The 17839-nt window shown below is 39.8% G+C and overlaps 1 long non-coding RNA gene across 9 annotated transcripts in view; it reads right to left on the reverse strand.

The window, feature by feature from the left end:
• Nucleotides 1–17839, reverse strand: part of LOC140506244 (uncharacterized) — a 444115-nt gene that overhangs the window by 358231 nt on the left and 68045 nt on the right. For all 9 annotated transcript variants that reach the window (XR_011967829.1, XR_011967830.1, XR_011967833.1 and 6 more), the window contains one exon: nt 12763–12817. This is a non-coding gene — a long non-coding RNA (uncharacterized lncRNA). The remainder of the gene's footprint in view (nt 1–12762; nt 12818–17839) is intronic.

Here is a 17839-nt window from a genome sequence, read left to right on the forward strand (position 1 = left end):
GATGCTTGAAATGTAAGTAAGAAAGTGATGAAAGCAGATGCCAAAGTACCATCAGTGAATGACAAATTGCACCTATCTCATAATTTTGCCTTTAGAAGGTAGAAACCTATCCCTGATAACCTCTGAAAGTCTCTTCAAATCCAATTACTCAGAAAGTTCCTTAACCACAATTGGCTTGTCACTAAAATGTGACACTTTCTAAGCTTGAATGATGAACTTGGCTCCATTATTCCTACAAAACCTGAAAGAGGAAAGCATATCTTAAGAATATTCACTTTCCCCAAAATTGCTAGGCAACAAGTGCTTTTGATTTGCATCACCCTATAAGGACAACTGAAAGACTTCAGCCTTACATGGCTATTCCCCAGAAGAATACAATATGAGAAGTTTAAGGGCTGGAAAGAAGGAATGCAGAGCTTAATTAGCCCCAAAGAACTTAATTTTCCTTCAATTTCCCAACAATTTTCAGAAAGGAGACCAAATATACTAAAGAGAACAAAATAGGCAAGAATTTACTCTCTACCTCTTGTTAATACTTCTTTCCACCCCCTCAACTTACCCACTTAGCTAGCCATCCATCCAATAAGGGCCACATCCTGCAGACCATCACTACTCAAATCAGTTCATGTAAGCACAATCTAAGTGTCTACTCTGCTCAAGGCCCTGGCTAAGATCCAAAGATCCTTAAGAAAGGCAGTATAATGGAAAGAGGGCAGGATTTGGAGGACAAGACTCTGATTTAAAAATTCTGCATTAGATGTTTATTAGCTGTGTGATCTTGGGCAAGTCAGATAATTTCCCTGTGCCTCTGTTTCCTCATCTATAAAATGGGAATAATAACAGCTCTTACCTCAAAATGAGATAGAAGACAAAGGATAGAATGCCGAGTTTAGAGAATAATTAGAAGTCCATCTTGGCTAAAACAAAGATTGAGTAAGCGGCAGCATCAAAGGAATTAAGTCTGAAAAGGTAGGTCAGAGCTAGATTGTGGAAAACTTTTAAATGCCAGTCTAGGGAACTTATATTTAATCCTAAAGGCAATAAAAACCAGCAAGGATTTTTGAGTGGGAATTAACGTGGTCCAAATTGTGTTATAGGAAGAATATCTTGGCTCCAAGATTGGTGTCTTAACACAGAACATAGGGCAACAGGGAAGGGCTGACTAGGAGAGGCCAGGACTAAAAGTTTAACTAATTAGGAGGCATAGAACAGGAAAGAAGGAAAGTTTTTGAGGCATAGGTTGTCCTGGATAAGAATGATGCCCTAAACTATGTAGGCAGGATGTCAAACCCATGGAAATCAGCTAAGATGGAAGTTAAATAGATACCTGGAATCTAGACAGTGTGCAAAGTCCAGAAGATTCTGTAAGAATAGTCCTAGCTAGCAGGAGACACTGATGCCAAGCTCTGGTTCCAGGACAAAGGCTGTTTTTAGCCCTTCTTTGATATTCCCTACTGTGAGAGGGGCAAGACTTCATAGGTGTGTGTTTGTAACCAACAGAGATAGCCCCGCAGAAGTAGTTGGTTATTGTTAATCTAGGTTTGTGCAATTTACAATAGTTGCTCCCAGCAAAGATCCTGGTTATATTCTCTCACACCACCCTGTCACCAGAAAGTGGAAAAATATGTCAGTAAGAGTTTCCTATTCTGTTTTATACTGCCCAAATTTGACTTGAGTATCCCACCTCTCATCTTTTTTCCTCTTCCCAATCAGATGATCTATTCATCAGATTCTGCATACTTATCTGCCAATGGAGAAGCTGAAAACATAATCTATATATGGATCTTTCAGAGGGTGCTATCAAAGTTGACAGGCACCAAATTTAACACAAGACCCTCCCACCCCCCCACCCCACCCCCCCACATACACACACACACACACACACACACACACACACACACACACACACACACACACACACACATCCCAGGCTCTCCTATAAGAATTGCCTGGTAGCACCTTTTGAAAAGCACTACCTCCCTGGCAAGTTCCCTACTTCAGTCCATCCCCCAGTTTTTAGGCAGGTTGACCATTCAAACAACTGAAGAAATGAAATGACTGGATATCATTGCTGCATAAGAGCATAATATAAAGGGTCCTCCATGGCCAACATCTCTTTTCCCTTTGCTAGCTCTAGTCCCAGGAGGCAGGACTGTACTGAAATCACCAGGATGAGCCTAGTTCTCAGCATTTACAGAGGCAGAATGGTGTGGTGAATATCATGATGTGGTTGGGCTTGGAGACAGGAAGACCTGAGTTCAAATTCTGCCCAAGATATAACTAGATGTGTCACATTGGGTAAATCATTTAAACTCTCAGAGCCTCAGGCAACATCTTAAAACCTCCCTACCAAGTCTGAAGTAGCTGAAAATAAATCACAGACCCATATCGAAGTCCTTCCTTGCAATTCAGACAACATAACATACCAACACTCCTCCCTGTTTCTCCTCTATGGTATTAGGGGAAAACACTAGTACTTTTTGACTCTGACTAGAAAATTCTGAACACTAGAAATATGAGGCTAATTTTTCTAAAGACTCTACATGGAGATTTGTAGGGATTTATTACATAGTGGAGCAGAAAGGTATTATGTCAAAATCTCCATTAACAAAGGTTTTCAGACAAAAACCTAGGCCTTTATTTTCAGTGTTGAACTTGACTTTACTGATAAGGTTTAAAACACTAAATCATAGGAATAGAAGGAATTTTAGGGAATATTCAATCTAGCCCTCTCATTCAATAAATGAAGAAATTCAGTTTTATAAGCAGGAGTTTTTTGCCTGGGGTCTGGGAGTTTTTTAAAAAAATTATTGGACAGCTAGGTGACATAACAGATAGAGCACCAGGCTGAGAGTCAGGAAGACTTCTCTTCCTGAGTTCAAATCTGGCTGCAGACATGTACTAGCTATGTGACCCTGGGCAAGTCACTTAACCTTGTTTGCCACAGTTTTCTCATCTGTAAAATAAAGAAGGAATGGCAAACCATTCCGTTAATTTTACCAAAAAAGCCCCAAATGAGGTCACAAAGAATTAGATACAACTGAAGTCACAGAACAACTATAATTGGTTTCCTTCATGATCTCATGAATTTCGTTACATCCATTTTAAAACATTCTGAGAAAGGCTTATCAGATTGCCAAAGGGGTCCATGATGCAAAAAAGTTTAAGAACCTCTGCAACAAAGTCATTTGCCCAAGGATATATGTCTAGGTGAATGGGAAACCAATGACTGTATATAATCCGGATCTCTTGACTCCAGTCTAGCACTCTTTTTATTCTTAAAATGTAGTGAGTTCCTTGCCTTGAACTCTTTTTTCAGTTCTACCCCCTCACTTTCCTGACTTGCTTCAAGTCTCATCTAAACTCATACCTTCTATAAGTAGCCTTTCCAAGTCCTTCTGGCACCTTCACTCTGAGATTACCCCCATTTTATTCTGACTATATCTTGCTTGTACATAGTTGTTGGTATAAAGTCTCCATCACTAGACCCTGAGCTACTTGAGAGCAAGGATTCTTTTTTAGTATCTTTGTATCCCCAGCTCTTAAGACAGTAACTGACAAATAATAGGTGCTTAATAAATGCTTGCTGACATCAAGTCAAGGACTATTTCATTTTGTCTGTTTCCCTATGGTCTCACACATGTGATGCATAATTTTCTACTATACCACATTGTTCCTATATATGCCACGAAAAAATCAATTTAAATCAGTTAATTCCTTTTTTAATTTGAGATCTGCCTGGGGACAATAACTCAGTGTCTCCATCTCCTTTTAAATGAATGTCAAACTTGGAGGAAGAAAAGCTCTAAAACAAGTTAGCTATTTCCTGAAAGTTATTATGAATCATCCCAAGTCTCAGCAAACAGACCATCTCAGCACTGTAAATATTGCTGATAGAATTCCACTGACATTGGGCTTAAGATGGTAGGACTACCTGTTGGGCCAATTTCTTGGAAAACATTCAAGTATAAACAGCTAAGGAAAGCAGAAAATAAAATAAGGACTTATAAAACTTCCTAGGAACACTGCCTGATCATCAAGAGGACTGCCTGAGAATCTTCACAGTTAAGGTTCTTATAAATCAGAAAAAAAAGAAGAACCTGAACCTGTTATTTGATATAAAGTCTACATATAGAAAAAAAAATTTAAATACCTTTAAAAAAAACCTTGAATAGGTATAAATATTGATTAGGCTGCATACAAGTGCCTGCAAATAAAATGATTTTCTAAAATTACAAGAATGCATTATTTACTGTATCTGTCACTAAAGTAGCAGAATAGCATATTAAGAAAACCAGAGGGGTTATAGGATTTTTAAGAGAACAGAATGAAAATGTTGAAAAATTCCTATGTGGTAAAGTCCAATGAAGGCTGCATAATTCTGCACATTTTATATCCAAGAATTATCAACGCTGCCCTCATCCCTATTCCAGAGATGCCTTAGCAGAAAGGAAGAAGACATTGCGCATATGAGGTCAGATGATGCATCCCATTACCAACCTCTTTCTGAAGCAACCATAACCTCCTAATCCACAAACATCAGCATCTGACTCACAGGAAGAGGTTGACAGCTGCTCCCAGTAAGGCAGAGGGAGAGACAATGTCAGAAATAGGAAGGGGAATCAAATGAATATCACAGCCTCAAGCCTGGGTCAACCTCAGGGACCATGATAAAGGAAAACCAGCCAGAGAAGCAGCAGAAATAGAGAAGTCAAGAGCATCAGAGCCAGCTTGAAAGAGTTGAATAAACAAGTAGGCCTGGATCCAAGATGCTTAAGAGTAAGGAATGAGCCAAGGTGAAAATACCAGGGGAACAGTTCAGGTGTGAAGATAAGTTGTCATAAATCCATGTTTTTCAGAGCATGACTTTCTGTTAAAGACAAGACAGCTCATATCAGCCATTCCTGAATCATAAAGGGATTGGTTTGTCACAAAGAAGTTGACACATCTCACTGCTACCCAGGAAACCAAGTAAGAAATGGAAAGAAGATTTCTGTCCTACAACAGTAATAACAATAGCCACTTACATTTGTACAGGGCTTCAGACTTTCAAAGCATGCTCATGTGACTTACCAATAATATTGCCAATGAACTTCTGACATGCAAATTGAGTAACCTTTTCTCAGGTCTCTTCTTGGTCCTCATTCTTCTTGATCCCTCTCCTCTTGTTGGCCACCATCTCCTTCTTGATATTCTCACCACTGTTGGGCTTTCCTATAAGACACTAATTGCTCAGTTTTCCTCCTGACTCAGTTACCTTTTCCTATCTCCTATCTTGGCTTTTCTTTCGCCATCCAAGCTCTAAAGGTCAGAATTTCGCAAGGTTTTTTTCTTAACCATCTTATCTTTCTGCCTTCTTTCTCTTGATGACTTCATTTACTTTCAATTTTAATCTATCACCTCTTTAAGAATGACCTCCAAAGAACTCATTCTGTTGCTGAGTTGTAGTCTCATCCCTCCAATTTCCTGCCAGATGTCTGCCTGTTCCATTTGTTCTAATGTAACCACAAACTCAACGTGTCCAAAAATGAACTTATCTTCCTCCTAAAACCTGCCCTCTTTCAAACTTACTGGTTTTCTACTGATAGTACTACTATTCAATTTTATCCAATTCAGTATTTATTCAACCTGCTATATACAAGGCATTGTAAGAAGAGCATGGGAGATTTTGTGTATAGATCCATGATCATAGGGGGATAGGCCATACTCTTAACAATACAGATCCCAACCCATCCATACCTTCCATCCTAAGTCATTCATATCCACAGCTTTCTATAAATCCTCCCAATCTATCCAATGTGCTAGAGGCTTTCCTCTAGATATTTTAGCATTTCACAAATACCAGTAAAACATTAAGATTATATAATATGTGTGTAAGCAGCCTTCCTTCTTTTCTAGTCATATAGATCTTTGGTGTTGATTCTTATGTCACATTTTGCATGTTAAGATATAGTTGATAATATAGTGTGGACTCCATATATCAATTGCCCTTTGAGTAACCTATGATTTCGACTCTTCCAAAATCACAGTGTTTCATAATTCATAGCCAAACAGTATCAACCTCTCTTAGCACAGTGTATAACACATAATAAATACTTAATAAATGCTGATAACTTGAGTTTTTAATGGTCTTTTTGGGGAAAAAAGTCTTTTACTGTTTCCAAAATGCAATCCACTGTTTTTCTATTTGTCCATCCACAGTGCCTGCTGATAAACTGACTCAATGGGCTTTTCATCCCAATAAATGACACAGTCTGGGTAATATGCATGCTTGTTCTTCATTTTTCCCATGTGGTCACTAAGCCAATCTCTCTCCAGTAGCCATAGATCCCATTGAGGAGACCTTATAGTGTTTGGGGGCTCGTTGCAATCAGTATAATGTCATTCATAAGTAAGAACATCTATAGAATCTCAGCATCTAAAGGGATTTCCTCTTGTATGTGGAAATATGTCTGTCAATCAACATTTGTAAAGTCCTTTCTATGTCTGAGGCACTGTGCTGAGCACTGGGGATACAAAAAGAGGCAAAAGATAGTCCCTGCCCTCAAGGAGCTCACAATCTAATAATAGAGGAAACAAGCAAACATATATAACTATACAAACAAGCTACATATATGTATATATATAAAAACATACAAACAAGCTCCATATAGGATAAATAGGAGATAATTAGGAGAGAGAAAGGTGCTAGAATTAAGAGGGGTTTGGAATAACTTCCTATAGAAGAAGAGATGTTAGTTGACACTTGAAGGAAGTCAGGAGGTAGAGATGAGGAGGAAGTATATTCCAGGAATGAGGGACAACCACAGAAAATGCCCATAACTGAGAGAGAGAGAGAGAACAGTGTAGAGTTGAGCTGGCTCAACAAGAGGTTTAAACGGAGAAAAGAGGAGGGAGTGACTAGTGCAAGGAGAGAATGGAGGGGTTGAAATATGAAAGGTTATGGTATGGGCAGAGTAGCATTCAGTAAGAAGAGGGAGGAGAGAAAAGTCAATAGATTATGTTTGGATAAGAATTTTAGAATTCTCTAACATGAAGGTGGTACATTTGTGCGTGAGGAAAAGATCGAGGGTTTGACCATCTTTGTATGGAAATAAGGTTGGGTGGAGGAATAGATCATGGAAAAAGAGTAGACTGAGGCTCTAAGTAATCAGTGTATTTGAAAGAGAGTCGGTTTGAATGTTGAAGTCCCCTAGTAATAGGAAAGGAGTTGAAGAGTTACTGTGAGCCAGTTAACAAAATCATTGAGGAAGGAAAGGAGATGAGCCAGGGGTCTATAAACAACAGCTACCAGGATTTTGACTAAGGAGTAGATATGAATAGCATACACATCAAAGGAAAAAGGTTACTGAGTGATAGAGGTAAGGGAAGAATCTTCAACTGGCAACGGGGAGCAAGACGTATTCCAACTCCCCTACCTTGACCAGTGAACTGAGGAGAATGAGTGAAGGGTGGCCAGGTAGGCTGTGCTATTGGGCAGTAGTAGTACTTCAGTAACAGCTAGCAGATAGAAGGGGTGGGAGAGGAAAAGATATGGGATGGGGAGAGATTTGTTGCCTATGGAACACAGGCATTCCAGACGGCACAAAGGAAGGGCTGGGTGGTGTTTGGTTGGAACTTTGGTGTAGGAGGTTTGAGGAAGATAAGAATAAGGAACTGGGTGATATGATGGGAAATGGGGTTTGGATAATAACCTACAGGAGTTCAGAATCACTGGGATATGTATGGTATGAGAATGTTCATTATTCAGTGGAAGGTGCCCTTCCTCTTTCCAAAGGAGTTTGATGATCAGGCTGAAGACAAGGAAACCTCAAAGGAAAAATAAGAAATGAGAGGCATGCAGTCAAATGCAAGGCCTCACTTCACTACCCCTCTTCTCTCTGAAGGTAGGCGATTAGGCAGGAAAGGATGCAGCAGGAGATGGAAAGCAAAGCTGTACAGCAAAAGAAGGAAGTCCCATTCCCCACCAATTTCCTCTTCCTCTTCTCTCAAGTGACCAGGTACAATAGAAGATAGAAGACCTCAGGTCAAAGGGAAGGTTGTTCTTCTTTGCCCTGGATGTTCTCCACATCCTGGCTGGGAGATCAGATTGTCAGCAGGAGGCAGAAGTTGTCTTGTGCTGGCACAGATGGAAGTTTTTGCTTTGGAGCAGATGGAAGACACCAGGTCTGGACCCTTGCCACCTGCCCTCAAGGACCATCCTGTGCAGCAGGAGACAGAAGGCCCACAGTTAGAGGAAGGTTTGGCTCTTCTCACCTGAGGCTGAAGATCAGGTGGAATGTGCAAAGGAAACAGGCAGCTTTCCCCCAATTACTTCATATTTTTAGTCTCACAATTGATTGAAAAATATTGCAAGATCCCTGTGCTTATTTTTTGTTATTTATAGAAAAAAAAACACAAAAAAATTTGGAGGGGTATGAGCAGGCAGCAGTTTGTCTGAATATAATGTGTTTATTCTAGCGACGTGCAAACTCAGTATGAGTCAACAAGCTCATGGCATCTAAGAAAATTAATGTAATCTTAGATGGCATTAAGAGAGGCATAGGGATGTAAAAGTAATAAGAGAGGGCATTCAGAAGGAGGCAAAGACAAGCAGAGCAGCTTAGAAAGTGGCATTTTGGGTTTATAAATCCTTTCTTTTTTAAAAGCAAGCTACAAGTAGAACAGATTTCCAGTTTCATATGAAATCTTTTTTTCTATTTTAGTTTCTATATTAGAAGTGTTCTTTTTTGGTTTTGGTTAAGTTCCAAATAAAAATAAATTTTAATAAATAAGTATAGTTTCTAGGACGAGGAAGGTGATGATGCAGAAATATAATATGCTGTAGGACAGGAGTTTATAACGTGGGCAATATAGACCCTCAAGGGGACAGTGGGAAGGAAACAAGCAAAGCACTAAGCATTTATTAAACATTTACTTTGTGCCAGGAACTCTGCTAAGCACTGGATATAAAAATACAAGGAAAAAGAAAGACAATCCCTGTCTTCAAGGAGCTTACAATCTAATGAGAAAAGACAACATAGAAAAACAGAGCTGGAAAGCAGGGGTAGGGTGGGAAACAAAGGTGTCTAGCATGGGAGTCTGGTGTTAAAGTCCAGAAAGTTAGGAGCACAGCCAGAATGGGAATGAAGTTTGACCAGCCTGAGCTATTCCTCCAAATGGAGGCCCCAGGAGGAATTCACTAATGAGAGAGGAGGGCTGGCAGAGGAGAGAGATGTTTCAGCATGAGAAGACCATAAGATCTGATGGATGTTCCAGGATCAGACAGCAGATGAGACAGCTGAAAAGGGATTGATTTCATCAGATCCATTAACTGTAGACAGGATTTTTGTTCAAGGTTTTTATCAGACTAAATGATGTCTATACCTCTGCGGTTCCTTCCAACTCTAAGACTCTGGTCTAAGACCTTGGGGGAGCTTATGTCTCCTTTTTATGTCTTGCTTGATTTTGACCAAATTATCTATAGGATTGCTTATATGAAACAATCCTGCATGATATTCACATGAGCATGGGAGACAACCTAAGGGAGTAATATTTTGATTTTCTGCTTTAGTTGGCAAATAGCATAGCTCCATGTTGGAGTTAAAACTAGAGGACCCGAATTTGAGACCCAGATCTACCACTCATTATCTGAGTGACCACAGGAAGTTCAGTTCATATCTCTGAGTCTCAGTTTCCTTATCTGTTAGATGAGGTTGTGCTTGTCAACCTCTTTGGTCACTTCCAATTCTAATACTAATTTCCTATGAACAAACAACACAGCGGGATCTGGCTTTCTGCTGCAAAAGAATTGTCTAAGGAAGCATATCTCTACCATCCTCACACTTTTATCACAGATACCCTTAGCATGTTCCTGGAACAATCCAATAAAAAATTTCTAGATATGAAAGGTAGAACCTTCCTTGGAGGTCTTCAAGCAAAGACTGGATGACAATGTGTCAGGTACGTTACAGTGAAGATTCACTTTGTGTATGGGTTGGACCAGATGCCACTGAAATCTCTTCCATTTCTTAGATGCTATGATTCTGAATGTGTTGGTAGCTAATGATATCACCTCAGCTGCTTTAAAATGAAATATCATTTGTCATCTTTTCCAGTCTTTTTGGAATGCTTCCTTCCTTGTATCATTTTAAAACTGATCTCCAATTATCTTGAAAATTCTGTCTCCTCCAGCATCGATTTCTTCTGTTGTGTATACCTGGTGAGTGTCAGCTCCTCTTCCTAATTTTATTACTTAGACATAATTTCTACTTAGTGGTTTTGTTATCATCTTTCATGAGAATAGTTCATTATGGAAATATTGACAGATATATTCCATCTTACATCTATTGCCCTCTTTCTAGTTTCATTTACAAATGCTCTTGGGATGATCAGATTTAGTTGGTTTCACGCTAAGTTTTCAGCAAGCTTATTTTCCCCTCCACTGTTTTTGGTTGTTTTAGGAAATGCTACTGCTTATAATCTTCTTTCATCCTCCCATGTAATGTTTTGCAAATGAGCTTGTACTATATAACCCAGTGTTGCCTTTGACTGCCATGTCTCTCTGCTTTGAAAGAAAAGCATGTCTTGTGGCTGAGCTGCTTTCTGGGCTACTTTGGCCTTTTCCTTACAGTTTAGTGTTTTTATATCAATTAAACTTCACTTTGAAATAATGTTAATAATCAGAACAGCGATCCAAAGCTGAAAAATAGCACAGTCTTGTTCCCAAAGAATTACAGTCTAATGTGGTACATGTAGTATAACCTGCAAGTCTGATAGAAAGCAGAATGTAAGTGCAAGGATATTCAAACAAGCATCTTAAGAAATCTGAAGAGGGAGATCACTTCCATCTGGGGCTGAGAGTGAAGAAAGTTTTAGTGGAAACTGCCGGCAAAGGAAAACCATAAGAGAAATGTGGGGAGACTTGTATGAACTGATGCACAGTAACGGGAACAGAACCAGGAGAAAAATTTGTACTATAATGACACCGTTGTAAAAATGAGTGATTTAGAAAGACTTCATCTCTGATCAAAGCAATGATCAACCATGATTCCAGAGGACCAAAGAAGAATGCTCCTCACCTCCTGACCGAGAGGGGGACATACGCCTTACATGGAACAAGACAAACATTTTTTGGATGTGGCCAATGTGGGCATTTGTTTTGCTTGACTATATTGGCCAAAGAGTTGACAGGGGCATAGTGTATAAAGAGAATACTGTGAGATGTGGCTAGAAAGGAATAAAATTGTGGAAGTCATTGAATGTACTCAACTCAGAACATGATTATGGATCTAGGGCTGGAAGGAACCTCAGAAGCCACCTAGTCCAACCCCCTCATTTAACAGAGAGGGATACTGAGTTTAACTGAACTGGCCAAGGTCACAGACCATCTCTCCCTCTACCTTTACCCCAACTTCACCAGACCCTCCAGCATCACCACCCCTTCCCACTTTCCAATCTATCCTCCCTTCTCTAATTTAACTCACCTCTCTTTATAATCTTGATGCCATGGTTAGTTACCCAATTAAACCTATTTCTGTCCTGTATCCTCCAATTCGTTGCCCCCTTGGCCTGTTGCTGCTAATTTCTTTCCAAGCCCCAATTCTGGTCATCTTTGACTTCTCTCTACCTTATCTTTCATATCTAATCAGTCAGCAAATCCTAGGAATTTTCCTTTTAGTCACAAGTAATTTCTCCCTCAAATTTTATCAGATTTTATTAGCAGCTCTTTTGTCATTTTCATGGCCTATTTTCTATTACAGCTATTTATGTATATGCAACTTCTACTAGACTACAAGCTCCTGAGGACAGGGATTACCATTTACCTTTGCCTCTCCCTCAGACTCTACGTACACAATACTTTGCATATGACAAATACTTTATCACATGATAATGTGATGTTATATGATATTAATGTGATAAATACATTGTCACATGATAATGACAACTCTAACTGCTAACATTTGCATAGCACCTACTAAATGTCAAGCACTATGCTAAGTGTTTTATAAAGATTATCTCATCTGATCCTTACAACAACCCTGGGAAGAAGGTGCTATTATTATTCCCATTTTATAGATGAAAAAAACTGAGGCAAACAGAGTTTAAGGGTCTGTAAGTATCTGGGGAGGGATTTGAACTCAGTCCTTCCTGACTTAACTATGAACTAATTGGCTATCAGTATCAGAGTCAAGACCAGGATTTTTGTGTCCTGACCACCACCCCAGGCTTCTCCCACAAGACTACAAGTTTTCAGTACATTTAGGCATTAGCTCCAAAAACAGCACAGCTGCAGGATTTTCATAGAAGTGTGATACAAGTGTTTATAGGAAGCCTCTATAAGAATTCACAAGTTCTAGGAAGGAAACAGATACAGTTCACACCTATACCTATGTGTTACTGATCTCTCTGTCTCTGACGCCCAACTAGCATTTTCTGGAACCGATTTCTGGCTCCCCCTTGTCAGTAATGCCACCACAGGGCTCTTAGCCTCCCCAGAAAAATGAGGAATCTGATTTCAAACCAGATTTTGCCTGAGCATCAACTGAGACCTCTACCCGAAATGCTCAGCTACAGGTTAACAACACTTCCATCAAATCCTAGGGTTCCAACAGTATTTTCTCCACTGGGTTGTCTGCTGGTATTTTCATTAATGGACTTGTTTTACTTGTTTCTTAGTTTATAATGAGAGGGAGAATTACTCAATTTTTAGGCCACAAGGAAGCTCAGTGGATAGTCTTGAAGTCAGGAAGATCTTAGTTCAATTTTTTCTCAGACACTTACCAGCTATGTGACCCTGGATTAGTCACCTTAATCTTTCTTCTTACAGTTTCTTCATCTGTAAAAAGAGAAAATTAATAGCAAATACTTCACAAGGCTAAGTACTTCACAAGTAAGGATAAAATGAGATAATATTCATAAAGCACTTTGCAAATCTGAAAGCACTATAGAAATGCTACCTATTATTTTTTTAAGATTTTAAGTTAATGTAAAGATATTTCTGAACCTAGCTTCTTTTTTCTTATTCTTTATTCAAATCATAATCTCATCCTCACTCTGTTAATGTATATTTTCTCTCTAGGGCAATCGAGGTCCTACCCAGAAAGCAAAATGTCACAGCCTACAGACCATATGTTTATTACAAGATTGCCTCCAAATTCCAAATCTGAAGAGTTCATCTATCCAAATCATAACTCAGAATCCGGAAGAAATCAAGGAGAAGTGGGAGGTGGGGAAGGGGTGGGGAGATACTTAGCACCAAAATAGAAATTACTAATTTTACATACTAGTGTTTATGTATTGTATTTCAAGTAGTAGACCCTATCATTCCTTTAAAAAGATCACTATTTTACTATTACCAACATTTTTACAGTATATTAAGGTTTAAGAAAGTCAACCTCTTCAGAACTCTGTGAGGTGATTTATACAGGTATTATCCCCATTTTACAAACAAAGAAGTCACTTCCTTTGGGTTGCACAACTTTTTCTGTGTCAAAGTCAGGACTCTAAGAGTACTACCTACTGAGCTGGATGGGACCTCAGGAACCATCTAGTCCAATGCCCTCATTTTCAGATGAGCACCCTGAGGCCGACTAAGTTTAAGTGACTTGACCAGGAGTACACAGGTAGTAATTATCAGAGATGACTTTTGTCCCCTCTCCTCTGGATCCACAGTCAATGCCCTTTCCATTGTACCCAATGTGGGAATCTGAATACCCAGCGCTCTGACTCAGGGTCCTTTCTTCACTGAACCACTAGGCTCTTCCAGTCTGGAAGTACCCTTTTCACTAAACTTAACTGAATGGAATTATGAAATAATTCCTTTAAACAACCACCTCTCCTAGTGCTTTAAAAATTTGATTTGGTTGCAAAATTTCAAATTAAACACAATTTTCCAGGGACACATCCATATTAATGAAATCACAGATCAAGTCCTTTTTATTATTTGATTATGTGAGGAAAGATAGCACTTGCTGCTCCCTTATCATTCTCCACAGTACCTAGTAAGAGGTTTGTGTACCTAATGGGTTCTCAATGCTATTGGCCAACTTAATCTTTTGTGTCTCAGTGTACCCCAATCCTCAACCACATTAGAGGCAAGGGCCCAAGGACTGAGTTGAAAGAGTTTTTGCCTAAGTTGCAAAAAAGGTGATGACCTTCAATGGTTGAGGAGAACTCTATGCCACTGAAACCTCAGGTCCATTTCTATCCCAGTATAAGTCTAAAAGAAAGGTCAGGGCATTTGAGGAATAGGAATTAGCCCTTGTCTACTAATTAAGGGGAGTTGTGCTTCACAGGAGATAAAACACAAGTTGACCCCAGTGTACATACTTTCCATTAACAGGATACAAAAGTTCACTGATGTAACCCCTCAAGGGTCTGAGGATCCCTGCCAGGATACCAACAGGAAGGTGACTTATCAACCAGAATCAGCAGGTGGCAGCAAAGAGCTGAGAGGCTCTGACTTAGGGTAAATCCTGTAACCTGACAAAGAACTGACTCCCCACCTTGGTAATGAAAAGATCATTTTTTGGGGGTCAGTAGACCTAGGCTCAGATTCCAAGCTCTAGTACTTACTACTTGTGTGACTTGGTCAAGTCACCTCATTTCTAAGGGATGTGGGGAAGGAGGGAGAGAGAAAGAAGAAGAGAGGGGAGGAGAGAGAAGGGGAGGGGAGGAGAGGTAAAGAAGAGGAGAGGAGGAGAAGAAATGAGAAGAGATGGGAGAGGAGGGGAGGGAAGGGGAGAGGGAGAGGGGCTTATTGTTCGGCTATTTTCAATTGCGTCCTACTCTTCATGACTTCATATGTGGTTTTCTTAGAAAAAATACTAGAAGGGTTTACCATTCTCTTCCCCAGATCATTTTACAGATGAGGAACTAAGGCAAACAAAGTAAAGTGACTTACCCAGAGTCACACAGCTAGTAAGTGTCTGAGGACATACTTGAACTCATGAAGATGAGTTTTCCTGATTCTTGATATCCACTGTGCCACCTAAGGTGCCCCGGGAGTTTGGTTAATTGGTCTCTAAACTCCCTTCCAGCTATGCCCAAGAGTCTTTTGAAAAGCTTCATGCAGCAAGCACCGTGCTGCCCTCTCTGAAGCTTAAGTGAGTTTTTGTCACTCATATAGAAGCTAGGTGGTGCAATGGCTAGAGTTCCAGACTTGGTGCCAGGAAATCCTGAGTTCAGATGAGACCTTTACTAGTTGTATGACCCTGGGCAAGTCACTTAGCTTCTCTGGATCCTGGTTTTTTCATCTGTAAAATAAGAATAATATCACCTGCTTCATAGGGCTGTTGAGATAATAATGTATAAAGTGCATTATAAATCTTAAAGTGCTATATATGTATTATCAAGTATTATTACTATCTAGCCATCTAATAGCCAGGATCTGACAGTGACTACATGAAGAGTAGAAGGGTCATTATTTTACTAAATCCCAAATGGTAAAACAAAATGCAATAGTGAATGAAGTATCCTTCCAATCTATAAAGTAGTGTTCTCCTCTAGGCTCAACAGCCACAGTTTTTCCAGCCTCATGACAGCATTTCAGAACTCTCCATCATCCTGCCCCACTAACTACACTCTGGATAAACCTACATATGTCAATGTCTTTCTTGAAATGAATGAGACTCAATACTCCAGAGGTGTCTGAATAGTATAAAATAAATACAAAAGAAATGTTACTTCCTGTGGTCTATGCTCCTGCCTCCCATGCTGTGAAAACCTTATTTCCATGATGCTGTATTTGAAATATTCTACCCACAATCTACCCTGAGAATCTTGGGCACCCCCTGGCTTGTGTATGTCTCCAATTTTCACAGTTCTCCCACTCAGAAGTCTGGGCCTCAAGAAATGTCTCTAACATTTATTAGTTGTTTGACTTGGGAAATATCACTAGACTGGTTCAGTGGAAAAATTGCTGCATTAGGTTAAGGACCTGAATCTGGGCAAAATCACTTAACCTCTCTAGACCTCAGTTTTCTTATCTAAAAGAAGTGGGTAAACTAGATGTCCTTTGAGGTCCTTCCCAGCTCTAAATCTGTGATACTATGACATATCCCTGAGCCTCAGATTAACTTGTCTAGATAGTTGGGATAACAGCACATGTACAACCAGTGTGGAATATGGTAAGTTCAAAGTGGAAGTGAAATAAGCAACTGGAAATGACTGGAAATCAGGAAAGATGTTGAGATTAGAGAAGTAGATTTGGGAGATATCCACACAGACATCCACATCATTAAGGCCATTGGATATAACCTAGATCTAGAAAGATGACCAACAAAGAGGACAAAGACAAAATATCATGGAACACTCATATTTAGGGGACAGGAGAAAAAAGAATTTGTGAAAAGACAAAGAAGGAACAGTCAAAGAGTTATAGGAGGAAAATTAGTAGCATATGATGCCATGGAGGCCAAGGGAAGAAAGGGCATGGGGTGATGTATCAGCAAGGACCCCAACATACACAGGAGGGTCTGCTATGCAGGTTCTTTGATCTGCTTTTCTAAAAGGAAAGACAACTTTTGAGGGGTCAATGATAACTTTAATCAAGCACATATATATTATTCACTTAGTTCAGGGGGAAAAGTCAGCACCCTGAACTTCAGAGAAAATGTAGAGGAAATAAAGATCAAGAGACAGGGCTTCCGGTTACTTGACCATAAGCAATACATACATCACAGATCAACAGACAGATCCAACTGTCTGACCATACATACACATTACCAGAGAGAGAAGCACCAACATCTGGGTTTTCAATGCCAGGGGACTACTTAGAGGCTTCCCAGAGTCTCATCTGGCATACAAACCTTCTTCTAAAAAGTAAGTCCCAAAGTGAAACCTCACCTCAGAGTATTTATACACTTTTCAGAGCTGAAGGGCAGGACCCTCTCTGACCCAGTGCCTCAATAGAAATTAACAAAAGGTACTTGAGACCTATTAACGGGCAGGGAAGATCTAATTAACATTACAGATGAGGAGAGTCAAATGCATCAAGGAGGTCAAGAAGGATGAGGACTTAGGAAAGGATCATATTGGTAGATGTGTCAGTCATTAGTAACCTAGAAGCATCCATTTTAATAGTGTATCTAGTACCGAACAAGGAAAAGGAAATTAAGGAATAAATACAGACTGTGCTTTTGAGACTTAGCAATGAAGTATATACTCATGTACATACACATAACTTAAGGGTGCCATATTGTCAAAGGAAAGCATGCATTTTATTTGGGCAGAGGAGACCTGGGTATGTGTACAGACTAAAGAGAAGGAGTCAGTAAGATGGAAGAAGAGGGACAGGATAATTGATGAGACAAGGTCTAAGAGAGAAGCTCGAATCAAGGGCACAGCTGGAACGATTAACTTTGTGCATTGTTAACATATTTTTGCTTAATTTGAACATCTTTCCCATCCATTAATAGGCCCATGTGACCTGCTTAAATCACATGGAAGCCTGAGTCACGTGAGTCTGTGGTGGGAGGAGCTTGCTAAATGGGTAGAACAGGAAGAAGTGGGGCTGGAGCAGAGCTGAGAGGAAGCTGGTCAGACTAGTCAGAGCTGGGAAGGACAGAGGAAGCAGGCAGCGAGGTGTGAGTGAGAGAAGGGAGAGTCGGATAACGTGTGTAGACTTCTTGGCTACTGTGATGGATTTCTTTGTTGCTATGATGGATCTGACTTTCTGGTGTTGGGATTTGGCTTTCTGGTGTCTGAATAAATGTTTTTCTTCTACTTTTTATATGGCAAGGCTGTTATACTTTGGGATTCAGAACTACGCCAGCATATCTGTAGCTGCCATAGGCACTGTGAATATCACATTGGAGCTACACCTTGGCAAAGAAAGAAGACCAACTCATTCTCTGAG

The sequence above is a fragment of the Notamacropus eugenii genome, chromosome 5, assembly GCF_028372415.1.
Source record: "Notamacropus eugenii isolate mMacEug1 chromosome 5, mMacEug1.pri_v2, whole genome shotgun sequence".
Taxonomy (NCBI): Eukaryota; Metazoa; Chordata; class Mammalia; order Diprotodontia; family Macropodidae; genus Notamacropus; species Notamacropus eugenii.